Below are 21,893 nucleotides of genomic sequence, written 5' to 3' on the forward strand. Positions count from 1 at the left end.
ATACCCCTTTTCTCTTTTCATAAGCAGACGAGGTTTGAAGCCAACTTTGACCCACTGCTTGGATGACATCACTTGCTGCCTTTCCAATGAAGCAAGTTTAATTTAATAATAGGTGAAAAACCATCCCTACAAAGGTGTTAATCAGATACTTGGCTTTGTGGACACTTTTCAGAGCACAAATTTGTTAGCATAAAAATAAAGCCAGAAAATGAAGAGCTGTTTAATCACTCAATTGGATTTTTCTGCCAGCATATTTCTTTTTCTCTGCAACCCACTGCTAAATTGTGCTTCCTAGCTGTTTTTATAAAATCACTGAATCAAATCTAACTCTGATTACATCAGAGAAGGCCAGGTACCCTACACCATAACAGGGGGTTTGACATTTTGACTTGTCTACTTAAAGATCACCAAAATCTGATAACAAGGTCAATTAAGTCCCTGGGTGGGATTGAACCACCAACCTTTTGGTTAATAGCCTTACACACTAACTTATTGCGCCACAGCGACACTTTGCAAAAGTACATACTGACAAAGGCTAATAAGCATTCATCTAGAACGATTCCTAGAAACATTTTAAAAAGTCAATAATGTGGAGAGTTTTTGTAAGATGTTTCTTCCATCAACCAATGAAGAAACACATTGGTACTTTCCCATGATGAGTGAGTGCTTCAGGATCTTTTGCACTTACATGTGCAGCAGAGTACTGTAATGGAAGCTTGCTGGGTCCATAACCCAGAGGTAGGCAGATTGAAACTATCCTCTGCTATATGCATTTTTTTTTGTTAATTAAAGTAATCCAAAACTGGGATTGATATTTTTGCTCTTTTATTTTTACTTAAAGTACAATAACTTTTACCATTTTAATTTGTTTTAATAGTATATTGACAGTATTGTTTTCTTTCAAAAATCCAATTAATTTTCTTTACCCGATTATTAAAATGGTAATTGACAAAAACAAACTACATTGTCACCAGAAGAGCAATACAAAATGTACAAGTGATATATTAAAATCATCTTTCCAGCTTGAATTTCAATGATGCATTGGGGCAACGATTTTGTGAGAAACATCTTCACCCTTAAATAAAGATTTTCTTAATTCCTTACCTGTGTGCTAATTAGATATCACCTTGTTTTCACATTAAACAGACTTCCACATGAGAAAACAGCAAATATGCAGTGGCGTTAATGTTTCCTGGTGTCAACCTGTATTATTTCCGTAGATATTGAAATGAGGATGCATCTTGCTGCCTTTCCAATGAAACAAGTTTAATTTAGTAATAGGTGAAAAACCATCCCTACAAAGATGTTAATCAGATACTTGGCTTTGTGGACACTTTTCAGAGAACAAATTTGTAATCATAAAAATAAAGCCAGAAAATGAAGAGCTGTTTAATCACTCAATTGGATTTTTCTGCCAGCATTTTTCTTTTTATCTGCAACCCACTGCTAAATTGTGCTTCCTAGCTGTTTTTTTTATAAAATCACTTAATCAAATCTAACTCTGATTACATCAGAGAAGGCCAGGTACCCTATACCATAAGAGGGGGTTTGCAATTTTGACTTGTCTACTTAAATATCACCAAAATCTGATCACAAGGTCAATTACGTCCCTGGGTGGGATTGAACCACCAACCTTTTGATAAATAGCTGAACACACTAACCGATTGCGCCACAGAGACACTTTGCAAAAAGCACATACTGACAAAGACTAATAAGCATTCATCTAGAACGTTTCCTAGAAAAACTTTAAAAAGTCAATAATCTGGAGAGTTTTTGTAAGATGTTTCTTCCAGCAACCAATGAAGAAACACATTGGTACTTTCGCATGATGAGTGAGTGCTTCAGGATCTCTTGCACTTACATGTGCAGCAGAGTACTGCAATGGAAGCATGCTGGGCCCATAACCCAGAGGTAGGCAGATTGAAACTATCCTTTGCTATATGATTTTTTTTTTTTGTTCATTAAAGTAATCCAAAACTGGGATTGATATTTTAGCTTTTATTTTTACTTAAAGTACAATAACTTTTACCATTTTAATTTGTTTTAATAGTATATTGACAGTATTGTTTTCTTTCAAAAATCCACTTAATTTTCTTTACCCTATTATTAAAATGGTAATTGACAAAAACAAACTACATTGTCACCATAAGAGCAATACAAAATGTACAAGTGATATATTAAAATCATCTTTCCAGCTTGAATTTCAATGATGCATTGGGGCAACGATTTTGTGAGAAACATCTTCACCCTTAAATAAAGATTTTCTTAATTCCTTACCTGTGTGCTAATTAGATATCACCTTGTTTTCACATTAAACAGACTTCCACATGAGAAAGCAGCAAGGATGCAGTGGCGTTAATGTTTCCTGGTGTCAACCTGTATTATTTCAGTAGATATTGAAATGAGGATGCATCTTGCTGCCTTTCCAATGAAGCAAGTTTAATTTAGTAATAGGTGAAAAACCATCCCTACAAATATGTTAATCAGATACTTGGCTTTGTGGACACTTTTCAGAGAACAAATTAGTTAGCATAAAAATAAAGCCAGAAAATGAAGAGCTGTTTAATCACTCAATTGGATTTTTCTGCCAGCATATTTCTTTTTCTCTGCAACCCACTGCCAAATTGAGCTTCCTAGCTGTTTTTATAAAATCACTGAATCAAATCTAACTCTGATTACATCAGAGAAGGCCAGGTACCCTACACCATAACAGGGGGTTTGAAATTTTGACTTGTCTACTTAAAGATCACCAAAATCTGATAACAAGGTCAATTAAGTCCTGGGTGGGATTGAACAACCAACTTTTTGGTTAATAGCCTTACACACTAACTGATTGCGCCACAGCTACACTTTGCAAAAGTACATACTGACAAAGGCTAATAAGCATTCATCTAGAACGATTCCTAGAAACATTTTAAAAAGTCAATAATGTGGAGAGTTTTTGTAAGATGTTTCTTCCATCAACCAATGAAGAAACACATTGGTACTTTCCCATGATAAGTGAGTGCGTCAGGACCTCTTGCACTTACATGTGCAGCAGAGTACTGTAATGGAAGCATGCTGGGTCCATAACCCAGAGGTAGGCAGATTGAAACTATCCTCTGCTATATGCATTTTTTTTTGTTAATTAAAGTAATCCAAAACTGGGATTGATATTTTTGCTCTTTTATTTTTACTTAAAGTACAATAACTTTTACCATTTTAATTTGTTTTAATAGTATATTGACAGTATTGTTTTCTTTCAAAAATCCACTTAATTTTCTTTACCCGATTATTAAAATGGTAATTGACAAAAACAAACTACATTGTCACCAGAAGAGCAATACAAAATGTACAAGTGATATATTAAAATCATCTTTCCAGCTTGAATTTCAATGATGCATTGGGGCAACGATTTTGTGAGAAACATCTTCACCCTTAAATAAAGATTTTCTTAATTCCTTACCTGTGTGCTAATTAGATATCACCTTGTTTTCACATTAAACAGACTTCCACATGAGAAAACAGCAAAGATGCAGTGGCGTTAATGTTTCCTGGTGTCAACCTGTATTATTTCAGTAGACATTGAAATGAAGATGCATCTTGCTGCCTTTCCAATGAAGCAAGTTTAATTTAGTAATAGGTGAAAAACCATCCCTACAAAGGTGTTAATCAGAGACTTGGCTTTGTGGACACTTTTCAGAGAACAAATTTGTTAGTATAAAAATAAAGCCAGAAAATGAAGAGCTGTTTAATCACTCAATTGGATTTTTCTGCCAGCATATTTCTTTTTCTCTGCAACCCACTGCTAAATTGTTCTTCCTAGCTGTTTTTATAAAATCACTGAATCAAATCTAACTCTGATTACATTAGAGAAGGCCAGGTACCCTACACCATAACAGGGGGTTTGAAATTTTGACTTGTCTACTTAAAGATCACCAAAATCTGATAACAAGGTCAATTAAGTCCCTTGGTGGGATTGAACCACCAACCTTTTGGTTAATAGCCTTACACACTAACTGATTGCGCCACAGCGACACTTTTCAAAAGAACATACTGACAAAGGCTAATAAGCATTCATCTAGAACGATTCCTAGAAACATTTTAAAAAGTCAATAATGTGGAGAGTTTTTGTAAGATGTTTCTTCCATCAACCAATGAAGAAACACATTGGTACTTTCCCATGATGAGTGAGTGCTTCAGGATCTCTTGCACTTACATGTGCAGCAGAGTACTGTAATGGAAGCATGCTGGGTCCATAACCCAGAGGTAGGCAGATTGAAACTATCCTCTGCTATATGCATTTTTTTTGTTAATTAAAGTAATCCAAAACTGGGATTGATATTTTTGCTCTTTTATTTTTACTTAAAGTACAATAACTTTTACCATTTTAATTTGTTTTAATAGTATATTGACAGTATTGTTTTCTTTCAAAAATCCTATTAATTTTCTTTACCCGATTATTAAAATGGTAATTGACAAAAACAAACTACATTGTCACCAGAAGAGCAATACAAAATGTACAAGTGATATATTAAAATCATCTTTCCAGCTTGAATTTCAATGATGCATTGGGGCAACGATTTTGTGAGAAACATCTTCACCCTTAAATAAAGATTTTCTTAATTCCTTACCTGTGTGCTAATTAGATATCACCTTGTTTTCACATTAAACAGACTTCCACATGAGAAAACAGCAAAGATGCAGTGGCGTTAATGTTTCCTGGTGTCAACCTGTATTATTTCCGTAGATATTGAAATGAGGATGCATCTTGCTGCCTTTCCAATGAAGCAAGTTTAATTTAGTAATAGGTGAAAAACCATCCCTACAAAGATGTTAATCAGATACTTGGCTTTGTGGACACTTTTCAGAGAACAAATTTGTTATCATAAAAATAAAGCCAGAAAATGAAGAGCTGTTTAATCACTCAATTGGATTTTTCTGCCAGCATTTTTCTTTTTCTCTGCAACCCACTGCTAAATTGTGCTTCCTAGCTGTTTTTTTATAAAATCACTTAATCAAATCTAACTCTGATTACATCAGAGAAGGCCAGGTACCCTACACCATAAGAGGGGGTTTGCAATTTTGACTTGTCTACTTAAATATTACCAAAATCTGATCACAAGGTCAATTACGTCCCTGGATGGGATTGAACCACCAACCTTTTGATTAATAGCTGAACACACTAACCGATTGCGCCACAGAGACACTTTGCGAAAAGTCCATACTGACAAAGACTAATAAGCATTCATCTAGAACGTTTCCTAGAAAAACTTTAAAAAGTCAATAATCTGGAGAGTTTTTGTAAGATGTTTCTTCCAGCAACCAATGAAGAAACACATTGGTACTTTCGCATGATGAGTGAGTGCTTCAGGATCTCTTGCACTTACATGTGCAGCAGAGTACTGCAATGGAAGCATGCTGGGCCCATAACCCAGAGGTAGGCAGATTGAAACTATCCTTTGCTATATGCATTTTTTTTTTGTTCATTAAAGTAATCCAAAACTGGGATTGATATTTTAGCTTTTATTTTTACTTAAAGTACAATAACTTTTACCATTTTAATTTGTTTTAATAGTATATTGACAGTATTGTTTTCTTTCAAAAATCCAATTAATTTTCTTTACCCGATTATTAAAATGGTAATTGACAAAAACAAACTACATTGTCACCAGAAGAGCAATACAAAATGTACAAGGGATATATTAAAATCATCTTTCCAGCTTGAATTTCAATGATGCATTGGGGCAACGATTTTGTGAGAAACATCTTCACCCTTAAATAAAGATTTTCTTAATTCCTTACCTGTGTGCTAATTAGATATCACCTTGTTTTCACATTAAACAGACTTCCACATGAGAAAGCAGCAAGGATGCAGTGGCGTTAATGTTTCCTGGTGTCAACCTGTATTATTTCAGTAGATATTGAAATGAGGATGCATCTTGCTGCCTTTCCAATGAAGCAAGTTTAATTTAGTAATAGGTGAAAAACCATCCCTACAAATATGTTAATCAGATACTTGGCTTTGTGGACACTTTTCAGAGAACAAATTCGTTAGCATAAAAATAAAGCCAGAAAATGAAGAGCTGTTTAATCACTCAATTGGATTTTTCTGCCAGCATATTTCTTTTTCTCTGCAACCCACTGCTAAATTGTGCTTCCTAGCTGTTTTTTTTATAAAATCACTTATTCAAATCTAACTCTGATTACATCAGAGTAGGCCAGGTACCCTACACCATAAGAAGGGGGTTTGAAATTTTGACTTGTCTACTTAAAGATCACCAAAATCTGATAACAAGGTCAATTACATCCCTGTGTGGGATTGAACCACCAACCCTTTGATTAATAACCAAACACACTAACAGATTGCGCCACAGAGACACTTTACAAACGTACATACTGACAAAGGCTAATAAGCATTCATCTAGAACGTTTCCTAGAAAAACTTTAAAAAGTCAATAATCTGGAGAGTTTTTGTAAGATGTTTCTTCCATCAACCAACGAAGAAACACATTGGTACTTTCCCATGATGAGTGAGTGCTTCAGGATCTCTTGCACTTACATGTGCAGCAGAGTACTGCAATGGAAAAATGCTGGGCCCATAACCCAGAGGTAGGCAGATTGAAACTATCCTCTGCTATATGCATTTTTTTTTGTTAATTAAAGTAATCCAAAACTGGGATTGATATTTTTGCTCTTTTATTTTTACTTAAAGTACAATAACTTTTACCATTTTAATTTGTTTTAATAGTATATTGACAGTATTGTTTTCTTTCAAAAATCCACTTAATTTTCTTTACCCTATTATTAAAATGGTAATTGACAAAAACAAACTACATTGTCACCAGAAGAGCAATACAAAATGTACAAGTGATATATTAAAATCATCTTTCCAGCTTGAATTTCAATGATGCATTGGGGCAACGATTTTGTGAGAAACACCTTCACCCTTAAATAAAGATTTTCTTAATTCCTTACCTGTGTGCTAATTAGATATCACCTTGTTTTCACATTAAACAGACTTTCACATGCGAAAACAGCAAAGATGCAGTGGCGTTAATGTTTCCTGGTGTCAACCTGTATTATTTCCGTAGATATTGAAATGAGGATGCATCTTGCTGCCTTTCCAATGAAGCAAGTTTAATTTAGTAATAGGTAAAAAACCATCCCTACAAAGATGTTAATCAGATACTTGGCTTTGTGGACACTTTTCAGAGAACAAATTTGTAATCATAAAAATAAAGCCAGAAAATGAAGAGCTGTTTAATCACTCAATTGGATTTTTCTGCCAGCATTTTTCTTTTTCTCTGCAACCCACTGCTAAATTGTGCTTCCTAGCTGTTTTTTTATAAAATCACTTAATCAAATCTAACTCTGATTACATCAGAGAAGGCCAGGTACCCTATACCATAAGAGGGGGTTTGCAATTTTGACTTGTCTACTTAAATATCACCAAAATCTGATCACAAGGTCAATTACGTCCCTGGGTGGGATTGAACCACCAACCTTTTGATAAATAGCTGAACACACTAACCGATTGCGCCACAGAGACACTTTGCAAAAAGCACATACTGACAAAGACTAATAAGCATTCATCTAGAACGTTTCCTAGAAAAACTTTAAAAAGTCAATAATCTGGAGAGTTTTTGTAAGATGTTTCTTCCAGCAACCAATGAAGAAACACATTGGTACTTTCGCATGATGAGTGAGTGCTTCAGGATCTCTTGCACTTACATGTGCAGCAGAGTACTGCAATGGAAGCATGCTGGGCCCATAACCCAGAGGTAGGCAGATTGAAACTATCCTTTGCTATATGAATTTTTTTTTTTGTTCATTAAAGTAATCCAAAACTGGGATTGATATTTTAGCTTTTATTTTTACTTAAAGTACAATAACTTTTACCATTTTAATTTGTTTTAATAGTATATTGACAGTATTGTTTTCTTTCAAAAATTCACTTAATTTTCTTTTCTGTGTGCTAATTAGATATCACCTTGTTTTCACATTAAATAGACTACCACATGAGAAAGCAGCAAGGATGCAGTGGCGTTAATGTTTCCTGGTGGTAGTGGGGTACTGTGTTTGTGCTTTCCTCTGGTCAGCTCTGGTAAAAGTCAGATTTCTTTGTCTCAGATCTTCCTCTAGCCTTGTTCTTCTTTCGAGAGTTCCCTTGTGCTGCCTCAGTTGGATCTCCTTCACTTGACAGGGGCGTACCCGAGCAGCGACCCTCCCCAGCACTAGCCCAACTCCTACTTACCTGCCAGGTGAGATACTATGATCATGAAGGTGCTTCTCCCAGGGCAAGGCTCACCCATTGCACTCTGGGTGTGCTGCTCCTGCGATTTCCCCAAATGTGGGAAACTTGACTGCATAATTTGTGTTTCCCCTGGTCGGCTCTCGTATAATTCAGATCTCTTTGTCTCAGGTCTCTCTCCAGCCTAGCTTGAATTTCAATGATGCATTGGGGCAACGATTTTGTGAGAAACATCTTCACCCTTAAATAAAGATTTTCTTAATTCCTTACCTGTGTGCTAATTAGATATCACCTTGTTTTCATATTAAACAGACTTCCACATGCGAAAGCAGCAAGGATGCAGTGGCGTTAATGTTTCCTGGTGTCAACCTGTATTATTTCAGTAGACATTGAAATGAAGATGCATCTTGCTGCCTTTCCAATGAAGCAAGTTTAATTTAGTAATAGGTGAAAAACCATCCCTACAAAGGTGTTAATCAGAGACTTGGCTTTGTGGACACTTTTCAGAGAACAAATTTGTTAGTATAAAAATAAAGCCAGAAAATGAAGAGCTGTTTAATCACTCAATTGGATTTTTCTGCCAGCATATTTCTTTTTCTCTGCAACCCACTGCTAAATTGTTCTTCCTAGCTGTTTTTATAAAATCACTGAATCAAATCTAACTCTGATTACATTAGAGAAGGCCAGGTACCCTACACCATAATAGGGGGTTTGAAATTTTGACTTGTCTACTTAAAGATCACCAAAATCTGATAACAAGGTCAATTAAGTCCCTTGGTGGGATTGAATCACCAACCTTTTGGTTAATAGCCTTACACACTAACTGATTGCGCCACAGCTACACTTTGCAAAAGTACATACTGACAAAGGCTAATAAGCATTCATCTAGAACGATTCCTAGAAACATTTTAAAAAGTCAATAATGTGGAGAGTTTTTGTAAGATGTTTCTTCCATCAACCAATGAAGAAACACATTGGTACTTTCCCATGATGAGTGAGTGCTTCAGGATCTCTTGCACTTACATGTGCAGCAGAGTACTGTAATGGAAGCATGCTGGGTCCATAACCCAGAGGTAGGCAGATTGAAACTATCCTCTGCTATATGCATTTTTTTTGTTAATTAAAGTAATCCAAAACTGGGATTGATATTTTTGCTCTTTTATTTTTACTTAAAGTACAATAACTTTTACCATTTTAATTTGTTTTAATAGTATATTGACAGTATTGTTTTCTTTCAAAAATCCTATTAATTTTCTTTACCCGATTATTAAAATGGTAATTGACAAAAACAAACTACATTGTCACCAGAAGAGCAATACAAAATGTACAAGTGATATATTAAAATCATCTTTCCAGCTTGAATTTCAATGATGCATTGGGGCAACGATTTTGTGAGAAACATCTTCACCCTTAAATAAAGATGTTCTTAATTCCTTACCTGTGTGCTAATTAGATATCACCTTGTTTTCACATTAAACAGACTTCCACATGAGAAAACAGCAAAGATGCAGTGGCGTTAATGTTTCCTGGTGTCAACCTGTATTATTTCCGTAGATATTGAAATGAGGATGCATCTTGCTGCCTTTCCAATGAAGCAAGTTTAATTTAGTAATAGGTGAAAAACCATCCCTACAAAGATGTTAATCAGATACTTGGCTTTGTGGACACTTTTCAGAGAACAAATTTGTTATCATAAAAATAAAGCCAGAAAATGAAGAGCTGTTTAACCACTCAATTGGATTTTTCTGCCAGCATTTTTCTTTTTCTCTGCAACCCACTGCTAAATTGTGCTTCCTAGCTGTTTTTTTATAAAATCACTTAATGAAATCTAACTCTGATTACATCAGAGAAGGCCAGGTACCCTACACCATAAGAGGGGGTTTGCAATTTTGACTTGTCTACTTAAATATTACCAAAATCTGATCACAAGGTCAATTACGTCCCTGGATGGGATTGAACCACCAACCTTTTGATTAATAGCTGAACACACTAACCGATTGCGCCACAGAGACACTTTGCGAAAAGTACATACTGACAAAGACTAATAAGCATTCATCTAGAACGTTTCCTAGAAAAACTTTAAAAAGTCAATAATCTGGAGAGTTTTTGTAAGATGTTTCTTCCAGCAACCAATGAAGAAACACATTGGTACTTTCGCATGATGAGTGAGTGCTTCAGGATCTCTTGCACTTACATGTGCAGCAGAGTACTGCAATGGAAGCATGCTGGGCCCATAACCCAGAGGTAGGCAGATTGAAACTATCCTTTGCTATATGCATTTTTTTTTTGTTCATTAAAGTAATCCAAAACTGGGATTGATATTTTAGCTTTTATTTTTACTTAAAGTACAATAACTTTTACCATTTTAATTTGTTTTAATAGTATATTGACAGTATTGTTTTCTTTCAAAAATCCAATTAATTTTCTTTACCCGATTATTAAAATGGTAATTGACAAAAACAAACTACATTGTCACCAGAAGAGCAATACAAAATGTACAAGTGATATATTAAAATCATCTTTCCAGCTTGAATTTCAATGATGCATTGGGGCAACGATTTTGTGAGAAACATCTTCACCCTTAAATAAAGATTTTCTTAATTCCTTACCTGTGTGCTAATTAGATATCACCTTGTTTTCACATTAAACAGACTTCCACATGAGAAAGCAGCAATGATGCAGTGGCGTTAATGTTTCCTGGTGTCAACCTGTATTATTTCAGTAGATATTGAAATGAGGATGCATCTTGCTGCCTTTCCAATGAAGCAAGTTTAATTTAGTAATAGGTGAAAAACCATCCCTACAAATATGTTAATCAGATACTTGGCTTTGTGGACACTTTTCAGAGAACAAATTCGTTAGCATAAAAATAAAGCCAGAAAATGAAGAGCTGTTTAATCACTCAATTGGATTTTTCTGCCAGCATATTTCTTTTTCTCTGCAACCCACTGCTAAATTGTGCTTCCTAGCTGTTTTTTTTATAAAAACACTTATTCAAATCTAACTCTGATTACATCAGAGTAGGCCAGGTACCCTACACCATAAGAAGGGGGTTTGAAATTTTGACTTGTCTACTTAAAGATCACCAAAATCTGATAACAAGGTCAATTACATCCCTGGGTGGGATTGAACCACCAACCCTTTGATTAATAACCAAACACACTAACAGATTGCGCCACAGAGACACTTTACAAATGTACATACTGACAAAGGCTAATAAGCATTCATCTAGAACGTTTCCTAGAAAAACTTTAAAAAGTCAATAATCTGGAGAGTTTTTGTAAGATGTTTCTTCCATCAACCAACGAAGAAACACATTGGTACTTTCCCATGATGAGTGAGTGCTTCAGGATCTCTTGCACTTACATGTGCAGCAGAGTACTGCAATGGAAACATGCTGGGCCCATAACCCAGAGGTAGGCAGATTGAAACTATCCTCTGCTATATGCATTTTTTTTTGTTAATTAAAGTAATCCAAAACTGGGATTGATATTTTTGCTCTTTTATTTTTACTTAAAGTACAATAACTTTTACCATTTTAATTTGTTTTAATAGTATATTGACAGTATTGTTTTCTTTCAAAAATCCACTTAATTTTCTTTACCCTATTATTAAAATGGTAATTGACAAAAACAAACGACATTGTCACCAGAAGAGCAATACAAAATGTACAAGTGATATATTAAAATCATCTTTCCAGCTTGAATTTCAATGATGCATTGGGGCAACGATTTTGTGAGAAACACCTTCACCCTTAAATAAAGATTTTCTTAATTCCTTACCTGTGTGCTAATTAGATATCACCTTGTTTTCACATTAAACAGACTTCCACATGCGAAAGCAGCAAGGATGCAGTGGCGTTAATGTTTCCTGGTGTCAACCTGTATTATTTCAGTAGACATTGAAATGAGGATGCATCTTGCTGCCTTTCCAATGAAGCAAGTTTAATTTAGTAATAGGTGAAAAACCATCCCTACAAAGGTGTTAATCAGAGACTTGGCTTTGTGGACACTTTTCAGAGAACAAATTTGTTAGCATAAAAATAAAGCCAGAAAATGAAGAGCTGTTTAATCACTCAATTGGATTTTTTTGCCAGCATATTTCTTTTTCTCTGCAACCCACTGCTAAATTGTGCTTCCTAGCTGTTTTTATAAAATCACTGAATCAAATCTAACTCTGATTACATCAGAGAAGGCCAGGTACCCTAAACCATAACAGGGGGTTTGAAATTTTGACTTGTCTACTTAAAGATCACCAAAATCTGATAACAAGGTCAATTACGTCCCTGGGTGGGATTGAACCACCAACCTTTTGGTTAATAACCATACACACTAACTGATTGCGCCACAGCGACACTTTGCAAAAAGCACATACTGACAAAGACTAATAAGCATTCATCTAGAACGTTTCCTAGAAAAACTTTAAAAAGTCAATAATCTGGAGAGTTTTTGTAAGATGTTTCTTCCAGCAACCAATGAAGAAACACATTAGTACTTTCGCATGATGAGTGAGTGCTTCAGGATCTCTTGCACTTACATGTGCAGCAGAGTACTGCAATGGAAGCATGCTGGGCCCATAACCCAGAGGTAGGCAGATTGAAACTATCCTTTGCTATATGAATTTTTTTTTTTGTTCATTAAAGTAATCCAAAACTGGGATTGATATTTTCGCTTTTATTTTTACTTAAAGTACAATAACTTTTACCATTTTAATTTGTTTTAATAGTATATTGACAGTATTGTTTTCTTTCAAAAATCCACTTAATTTTCTTTACCCTATTATTAAAATGGTAATTGACAAAAACAAACTACATTGTCACCATAAGAGCAATACAAAATGTACAAGTGATATATTAAAATCATCTTTCCAGCTTGAATTTCAATGATGCATTGGGGCAACGATTTTGTGAGAAACATCTTCACCCTTAAATAAAGATTTTCTTAATTCCTTACCTGTGTGCTAATTAGATATCACCTTGTTTTCACATTAAACAGACTTCCACATGAGAAAGCAGCAAGGATGCAGTGGCGTTAATGTTTCCTGGTGTCAACCTGTATTATTTCAGTAGATATTGAAATGAGGATACATCTTGCTGCCTTTCCAATGAAGCAAGTTTAATTTAGTAATAGGTGAAAAACCATCCCTACAAATATGTTAATCAGATACTTGGCTTTGTGGACACTTTTCAGAGAACAAATTAGTTAGCATAAAAATAAAGCCAGAAAATGAAGAGCTGTTTAAACACTCAATTGGATTTTTGTGCCAGCATATTTCTTTTTCTCTGCAACCCACTGCCAAATTGTGCTTCCTAGCTGTTTTTATAAAATCACTGAATCAAATCTAACTCTGATTACATCAGAGAAGGCCAGGTACCCTACACCATAACAGGGGGTTTGAAATTTTGACTTGTCTACTTAAAGATCACCAAAATCTGATAACAAGGTCAATTAAATCCCTGGGTGGGATTGAACAACCAACCTTTTGGTTAATAGCCTTACACACTAACTGATTGCGCCACAGCTACACTTAGCAAAAGTACATACTGACAAAGGCTAATAAGCATTCATCTAGAACGATTCCTAGAAACATTTTAAAAAGTCAATAATGTGGAGAGTTTTTGTAAGATGTTTCTTCCATCAACCAATGAAGAAACACATTGGTACTTTCCCATGATAAGTGAGTGCTTCAGGACCTCTTGCACTTACATGTGCAGCAGAGTACTGTAATGGAAGCATGCTGGGTCCATAACCCAGAGGTAGGCAAATTGAAACTATCCTCTGCTATATGCATTTTTTTTTGTTAATTAAAGTAATCCAAAACTGGGATTGATATTTTTGCTCTTTTATTTTTACTTAAAGTACAATAACTTTTACCATTTTAATTTGTTTTAATAGTATATTGACAGTATTGTTTTCTTTCAAAAATCCACTTAATTTTCTTTACCCGATTATTAAAATGGTAATTGACAAAAACAAACTACATTGTCACCAGAAGAGCAATACAAAATGTACAAGTGATATATTAAAATCATCTTTCCAGCTTGAATTTCAATGATGCATTGGGGCAACGATTTTGTGAGAAACATCTTCACCCTTAAATAAAGATTTTCTTAATTCCTTACCTGTGTGCTAATTAGATATCACCTTGTTTTCACATTAAACAGACTTCCACATGCGAAAGCAGCAAGGATGCAGTGGCGTTAATGTTTCCTGGTGTCAACCTGTATTATTTCAGTAGACATTGAAATGAAGATGCATCTTGCTGCCTTTCCAATGAAGCAAGTTTAATTTAGTAATAGGTGAAAAACCATCCCTACAAAGGTGTTTATCAGAGACTTGTCTTTGTGGACACTTTTCAGAGAACAAATTTGTTAGTGTAAAAATAAAGCCAGAAAATGAAGAGCTGTTTAATCACTCAATTGGATTTTTCTGCCAGCATATTTCTTTTTCTCTGCAACCCACTGCTAAATTGTTCTTCCTAGCTGTTTTTATAAAATCACTGAATCAAATCTAACTCTGATTACATTAGAGAAGGCCAGGTACCCTACACCATAACAGGGGGTTTGAAATTTTGACTTGTCTACTTAAAGATCACCAAAATCTGATAACAAGGTCAATTAAGTCCCTGGGTGGGATTGAACCACCAACCTTTTGGTTAATAGCCTTACACACTAACTGATTGCGCCAAAACAACACTTTGCAAAAGAACATACTGACAAAGGCTAATAAGCATTCATCTAGAACGATTCCTAGAAACATTTTAAAAAGTCAATAATGTGGAGAGTTTTTGTAAGATGTTTCTTCCATCAACCAATGAAGAAACACATTGGTACTTTCCCATGATAAGTGAGTGCTTCAGGACCTCTTGCACTTACATGTGCAACAGAGTACTGTAATGGAAGCATGCTGGGTCCATAACCCAGAGGTAGGCAGATTGAAACTATCCTCTGCTATATGCATTTTTTTTTGTTAATTAAAGTAATCCAAAACTGGGATTGATATTTTTGCTCTTTTATTTTTACTTAAAGTACAATAACTTTTACCATTTTAATTTGTTTTAATAGTATATTGACAGTATTGTTTTCTTTCAAAAATCCAATTAATTTTCTTTACCCGATTATTAAAATGGTAATTGACAAAAACAAACTACATTGTCACCAGAAGAGCAATACAAAATGTACAAGTGATATATTAAAATCATCTTTCCAGCTTGAATTTCAATGATGCATTGGGGCAACGATTTTGTGAGAAACATCTTCACCCTTAAATAAAGATTTTCTTAATTCCTTACCTGTGTGCTAATTAGATATCACCTTGTTTTCACATTAAACAGACTTCCACATGCGAAAGCAGCAAGGATGCAGTGGCGTTAATGTTTCCTGGTGTCAACCTGTATTATTTCAGTAGACATTGAAATGAGGATGCATCTTGCTGCCTTTCCAATGAAGCAAGTTTAATTTAGTAATAGGTGAAAAACCATCCCTACAAAGGTGTTAATCAGAGACTTGGCTTTGTGGACACTTTTCAGAGAACAAATTTGTTAGTATAAAAATAAAGCCAGAAAATGAAGAGCTGTTTAATCACTCAATTGGATTTTTCTGCCAGCATATTTCTTTTTCTCTGCAACCCACTGCTAAATTGTGCTTCCTAGCTGTTTTTATAAAATCACTGAATCAAATCTAAACATCAGAGAAGGCCAGGTACCCTACACCATAACAGTGGGTTTGAAATTTTGACTTGTCTACTTAAAGATCACCAAAATCTGATAACAAGGTCAATTAAGTCCCTGGGTGGGATTGAACCACCAACCTTTTGGTTAATAGCCTTACACACTAACTGATTGCGCCACAGCGACACTTTGCAAAAGTACTTACTGACAAAGGCTAATAAGCATTCATCTAGAATGATTCCTAGAAACATTTTAAAAAGTCAATAATGTGGAGAGTTTTTGTAAGATGTTTCTTCCATCAACCAATGAAGAAACACATTGGTACTTTCCCATGATGAGTGAGTGCTTCAGGATCTCTTGCACTTACATGTGCAGCAGAGTACTGTAATGGAAGCATGCTGGGTCCATAACCCAGAGGTAGGCAGATTGAAACTATCCTCTGCTATATGCATTTTTTTTGTTAATTAAAGTAATCCAAAACTGGGATTGATATTTTTGCTCTTTTATTTTTACTTAAAGTACAATAACTTTTACCATTTTAATTTGTTTTAATAGTATTGTTTTCTTTCAAAAATCCACTTAATTTTCTTTACCCGATTATTAAAATGGTAATTGACAAAAACAAACTACATTGTCACCAGAAGAGCAATACAAAATGTACAAGTGATATATTAAAATCATCTTTCCAGCTTGAATTTCAATGATGCATTGGGGCAACGATTTTGTGAGAAACATCTTCACCCTTAAATAAAGATTTTCTTAATTCCTTACCTGTGTGCTAATTAGATATCACCTTGTTTTCACATTAAACAGACTTCCACATGCGAAAGCAGCAAGGATGCAGTGGCGTTAATGTTTCCTGGTGTCAACCTGTATTATTTCAGTAGACATTGAAATGAAGATGCATCTTGCTGCCTTTCCAATGAAGCAAGTTTAATTTAGTAATAGGTGAGAAACCATCCCTACAAAGGTGTTAATCAGAGACTTGTCTTTGTGGACACTTTTCAGAGAACAAATTTGTTAGTGTAAAAATAAAGCCAGAAAATGAAGAGCTGTTTAATCACTCAATTGGATTTTTCTGCCAGCATATTTCTTTTTCTCTGCAACCCACTGCTAAATTGTTCTTCCTAGCTGTTTTTATAAAATCACTGAATCAAATCTAACTCTGATTACATTAGAGAAGGCCAGGTACCCTACACCATAACAGGGGGTTTGAAATTTTGACTTGTCTACTTAAAGATCACCAAAATCTGATAACAAGGTCAATTAAGTCCTGATTGAACCACCAACCTTTTGGTTAATAGCCTTACACACTAACTGATTGCGCCAAAACAACACTTTGCAAAAGAACATACTGACAAAGGCTAATAAGCATTCATCTAGAACGATTCCTAGAAACATTTTAAAAAGTCAATAATGTGGAGAGTTTTTGTAAGATGTTTCTTCCATCAACCAATGAAGAAACACATTGGCACTTTCCCATGATAAGTGAGTGCTTCAGGACCTCTTGCACTTACATGTGCAACAGAGTACTGTAATGGAAGCATGCTGGGTCCATAACCCAGAGGTAGGCAGATTGAAACTATCCTCTGCTATATGCATTTTTTTTTGTTAATTAAAGTAATCCAAAACTGGGATTGATATTTTTGCTCTTTTATTTTTACTTAAAGTACAATAACTTTTACCATTTTAATTTGTTTTAATAGTATATTGACAGTATTGTTTTCTTTCAAAAATCCAATTAATTTTCTTTACCCGATTATTAAAATGGTAATTGACAAAAACAAACTACATTGTCACCAGAAGAGCAATACAAAATGTACAAGTGATATATTAAAATCATCTTTCCAGCTTGAATTTCAATGATGCATTGGGGCAACGATTTTGTGAGAAACATCTTCACCCTTAAATAAAGATTTTCTTAATTCCTTACCTGTGTGCTAATTAGATATCACCTTGTTTTCACATTAAACAGACTTCCACATGCGAAAGCAGCAAGGATGCAGTGGCGTTAATGTTTCCTGGTGTCAACCTGTATTATTTCAGTAGACATTGAAATGAGGATGCATCTTGCTGCCTTTCCAATGAAGCAAGTTTAATTTAGTAATAGGTGAAAAACCATCCCTACAAAGGTGTTAATCAGAGACTTGGCTTTGTGGACACTTTTCAGAGAACAAATTTGTTAGTATAAAAATAAAGCCAGAAAATGAAGAGCTGTTTAATCACTCAATTGGATTTTTCTGCCAGCATATTTCTTTTTCTCTGCAACCCACTGCTAAATTGTGCTTCCTAGCTGTTTTTATAAAATCACTGAATCAAATCTAAACATCAGAGAAGGCCAGGTACCCTACACCATAACAGTGGGTTTGAAATTTTGACTTGTCTACTTAAAGATCACCAAAATCTGATAACAAGGTCAATTAAGTCCCTGGGTGGGATTGAACCACCAACCTTTTGGTTAATAGCCTTACACACTAACTGATTGCGCCACAGCGACACTTTGCAAAAGTACTTACTGACAAAGGCTAATAAGCATTCATCTAGAATGATTCCTAGAAACATTTTAAAAAGTCAATAATGTGGAGAGTTTTTGTAAGATGTTTCTTCCATCAACCAATGAAGAAACACATTGGTACTTTCCCATGATGAGTGAGTGCTTCAGGATCTCTTGCACTTACATGTGCAGCAGAGTACTGTAATGGAAGCATGCTGGGTCCATAACCCAGAGGTAGGCAGATTGAAACTATCCTCTGCTATATGCATTTTTTTTGTTAATTAAAGTAATCCAAAACTGGGATTGATATTTTTGCTCTTTTATTTTTACTTAAAGTACAATAACTTTTACCATTTTAATTTGTTTTAATAGTATTGTTTTCTTTCAAAAATCCTATTAATTTTCTTTACCCGATTATTAAAATGGTAATTGACAAAAACAAACTACATTGTCACCAGAAGAGCAATACAAAATGTACAAGTGATATATTAAAATCATCTTTCCAGCTTGAATTTCAATGATGCATTGGGGCAACGATTTTGTGAGAAACATCTTCACCCTTAAATAAAGATGTTCTTAATTCCTTACCTGTGTGCTAATTAGATATCACCTTGTTTTCACATTAAACAGACTTCCACATGAGAAAACAGCAAAGATGCAGTGGCGTTAATGTTTCCTGGTGTCAACCTGTATTATTTCCGTAGATATTGAAATGAGGATGCATCTTGCTGCCTTTCCAATGAAGCAAGTTTAATTTAGTAATAGGTGAAAAACCATCCCTACAAAGATGTTAATCAGATACTTGGCTTTGTGGACACTTTTCAGAGAACAAATTTGTTATCATAAAAATAAAGCCAGAAAATGAAGAGCTGTTTAATCACTCAATTGGATTTTTCTGCCAGCATTTTTCTTTTTCTCTGCAACCCACTGCTAAATTGTGCTTCCTAGCTGTTTTTTTTATAAAATCACTTAATCAAATCTAACTCTGATTACATCAGAGAAGGCCAGGTACCCTACACCATAAGAGGGGGTTTGCAATTTTGACTTGTCTACTTAAATATTACCAAAATCTGATCACAAGGTCAATTACGTCCCTGGATGGGATTGAACCACCAACCTTTTGATTAATAGCTGAACACACTAACCGATCGCGCCACAGAGACACTTTGCGAAAAGTACATACTGACAAAGACTAATAAGCATTCATCTAGAACGTTTCCTAGAAAAACTTTAAAAAGTCAATAATCTGGAGAGTTTTTGTAAGATGTTTCTTCCAGCAACCAATGAAGAAACACATTGTTACTTTCGCATGATGAGTGAGTGCTTCAGGATCTCTTGCACTTACATGTGCAGCAGAGTACTGCAATGGAAGCATGCTGGGCCCATAACCCAGAGGTAGGCAGATTGAAACTATCCTTTGCTATATGCATTTTTTTTTGTTCATTAAAATAATCCAAAACAGGGATTGATATTTTAGCTTTTTTTTTTACTTAAAGTACAATAACTTTTACCATTTTAATTTGTTTTAATAGTATATTGACAGTATTGTTTTCTTTCAAAAATCCAATTAATTTTCTTTACCCGATTATTAAAATGGTAATTGACAAAAACAAACTACAGTGTCACCAGAAGAGCAATACAAAATGTACAAGTGATATATTAAAATCATCTTTCCAGCTTGAATTTCAATGATGCATTGGGGCAACGATTTTGTGAGAAACATCTTCACCCTTAAATAAAGATTTTCTTAATTCCTTACCTGTGTGCTAATTAGATATCACCTTGTTTTCACATTAAACAGACTTCCACATGAGAAAGCAGCAAGGATGCAGTGGCGTTAATGTTTCCGGGTGTCAACCTGTATTATTTCAGTAGATATTGAAATGAGGATGCATCTTGCTGCCTTTCCAATGAAGCAAGTTTAATTTAGTAATAGGTGAAAAACCATCCCTACAAATATGTTAATCAGATACTTGGCTTTGTGGACACTTTTCAGAGAACAAATTCGTTAGCATAAAAATAAAGCCAGAAAATGAAGAGCTGTTTAATCACTCAATTGGATTTTTCTGCCAGCATATTTCTTTTTCTCTGCAACCCACTGCTAAATTGTGCTTCCTAGCTGTTTTTATAAAATCACTGAATCAAATCTAACTCTGATTACATTAGAGAAGGCCAGGTACCCTACACCATAACAGGGGGTTTGAAATTTTGACTTGTCTACTTAAAGATCACCAAAATCTGATAACAAGGTCAATTAAGTCCCTGGGTGGGATTGAACCACCAACCTTTTGGTTAATAGCCTTACACACTAACTGATTGCGCCAAAACAACACTTTGCAAAAGAACATACTGACAAAGGCTAATAAGCATTCATCTAGAACGATTCCTAGAAACATTTTAAAAAGTCAATAATGTGGAGAGTTTTTGTAAGATGTTTCTTCCATCAACCAATGAAGAAACACATTGGTACTTTCCCATGATAAGTGAGTGCTTCAGGACCTCTTGCACTTACATGTGCAACAGAGTACTGTAATGGAAGCATGCTGGGTCCATAACCCAGAGGTAGGCAGATTGAAACTATCCTCTGCTATATGCATTTTTTTTTGTTAATTAAAGTAATCCAAAACTGGGATTGATATTTTTGCTCTTTTATTTTTACTTAAAGTACAATAACTTTTACCATTTTAATTTGTTTTAATAGTATATTGACAGTATTGTTTTCTTTCAAAAATCCAATTAATTTTCTTTACCCGATTATTAAAATGGTAATTGACAAAAACAAACTACATTGTCACCAGAAGAGCAATACAAAATGTACAAGTGATATATTAAAATCATCTTTCCAGCTTGAATTTCAATGATGCATTGGGGCAACGATTTTGTGAGAAACATCTTCACCCTTAAATAAAGATTTTCTTAATTCCTTACCTGTGTGCTAATTAGATATCACCTTGTTTTCACATTAAACAGACTTCCACATGCGAAAGCAGCAAGGATGCAGTGGCGTTAATGTTTCCTGGTGTCAACCTGTATTATTTCAGTAGACATTGAAATGAGGATGCATCTTGCTGCCTTTCCAATGAAGCAAGTTTAATTTAGTAATAGGTGAAAAACCATCCCTACAAAGGTGTTAATCAGAGACTTGGCTTTGTGGACACTTTTCAGAGAACAAATTTGTTAGTATAAAAATAAAGCCAGAAAATGAAGAGCTGTTTAATCACTCAATTGGATTTTTCTGCCAGCATATTTCTTTTTCTCTGCAACCCACTGCTAAATTGTGCTTCCTAGCTGTTTTTATAAAATCACTGAATCAAATCTAAACATCAGAGAAGGCCAGGTACCCTACACCATAACAGTGGGTTTGAAATTTTGACTTGTCTACTTAAAGATCACCAAAATCTGATAACAAGGTCAATTAAGTCCCTGGGTGGGATTGAACCACCAACCTTTTGGTTAATAGCCTTACACACTAACTGATTGCGCCACAGCGACACTTTG

General features: G+C 34.8%; 1 non-coding gene across 1 annotated transcript; it reads left to right on the top strand.

Moving 5' to 3' along the window:
* Positions 1 to 8,228: 8,228 nt before the first annotated feature.
* Positions 8,229 to 8,391, top strand: LOC135008733 (U1 spliceosomal RNA). The gene has a single exon (XR_010208382.1). It is a non-coding gene; the product is annotated as a U1 spliceosomal RNA (small nuclear RNA).
* The last annotated feature ends 13,502 nt before the right edge of the window (positions 8,392 to 21,893 follow it).

The sequence above is a fragment of the Pseudophryne corroboree genome, unplaced genomic scaffold (genome assembly GCF_028390025.1).
Source record: "Pseudophryne corroboree isolate aPseCor3 unplaced genomic scaffold, aPseCor3.hap2 scaffold_223, whole genome shotgun sequence".
In the NCBI taxonomy this organism is placed as follows: Eukaryota; Metazoa; Chordata; class Amphibia; order Anura; family Myobatrachidae; genus Pseudophryne; species Pseudophryne corroboree.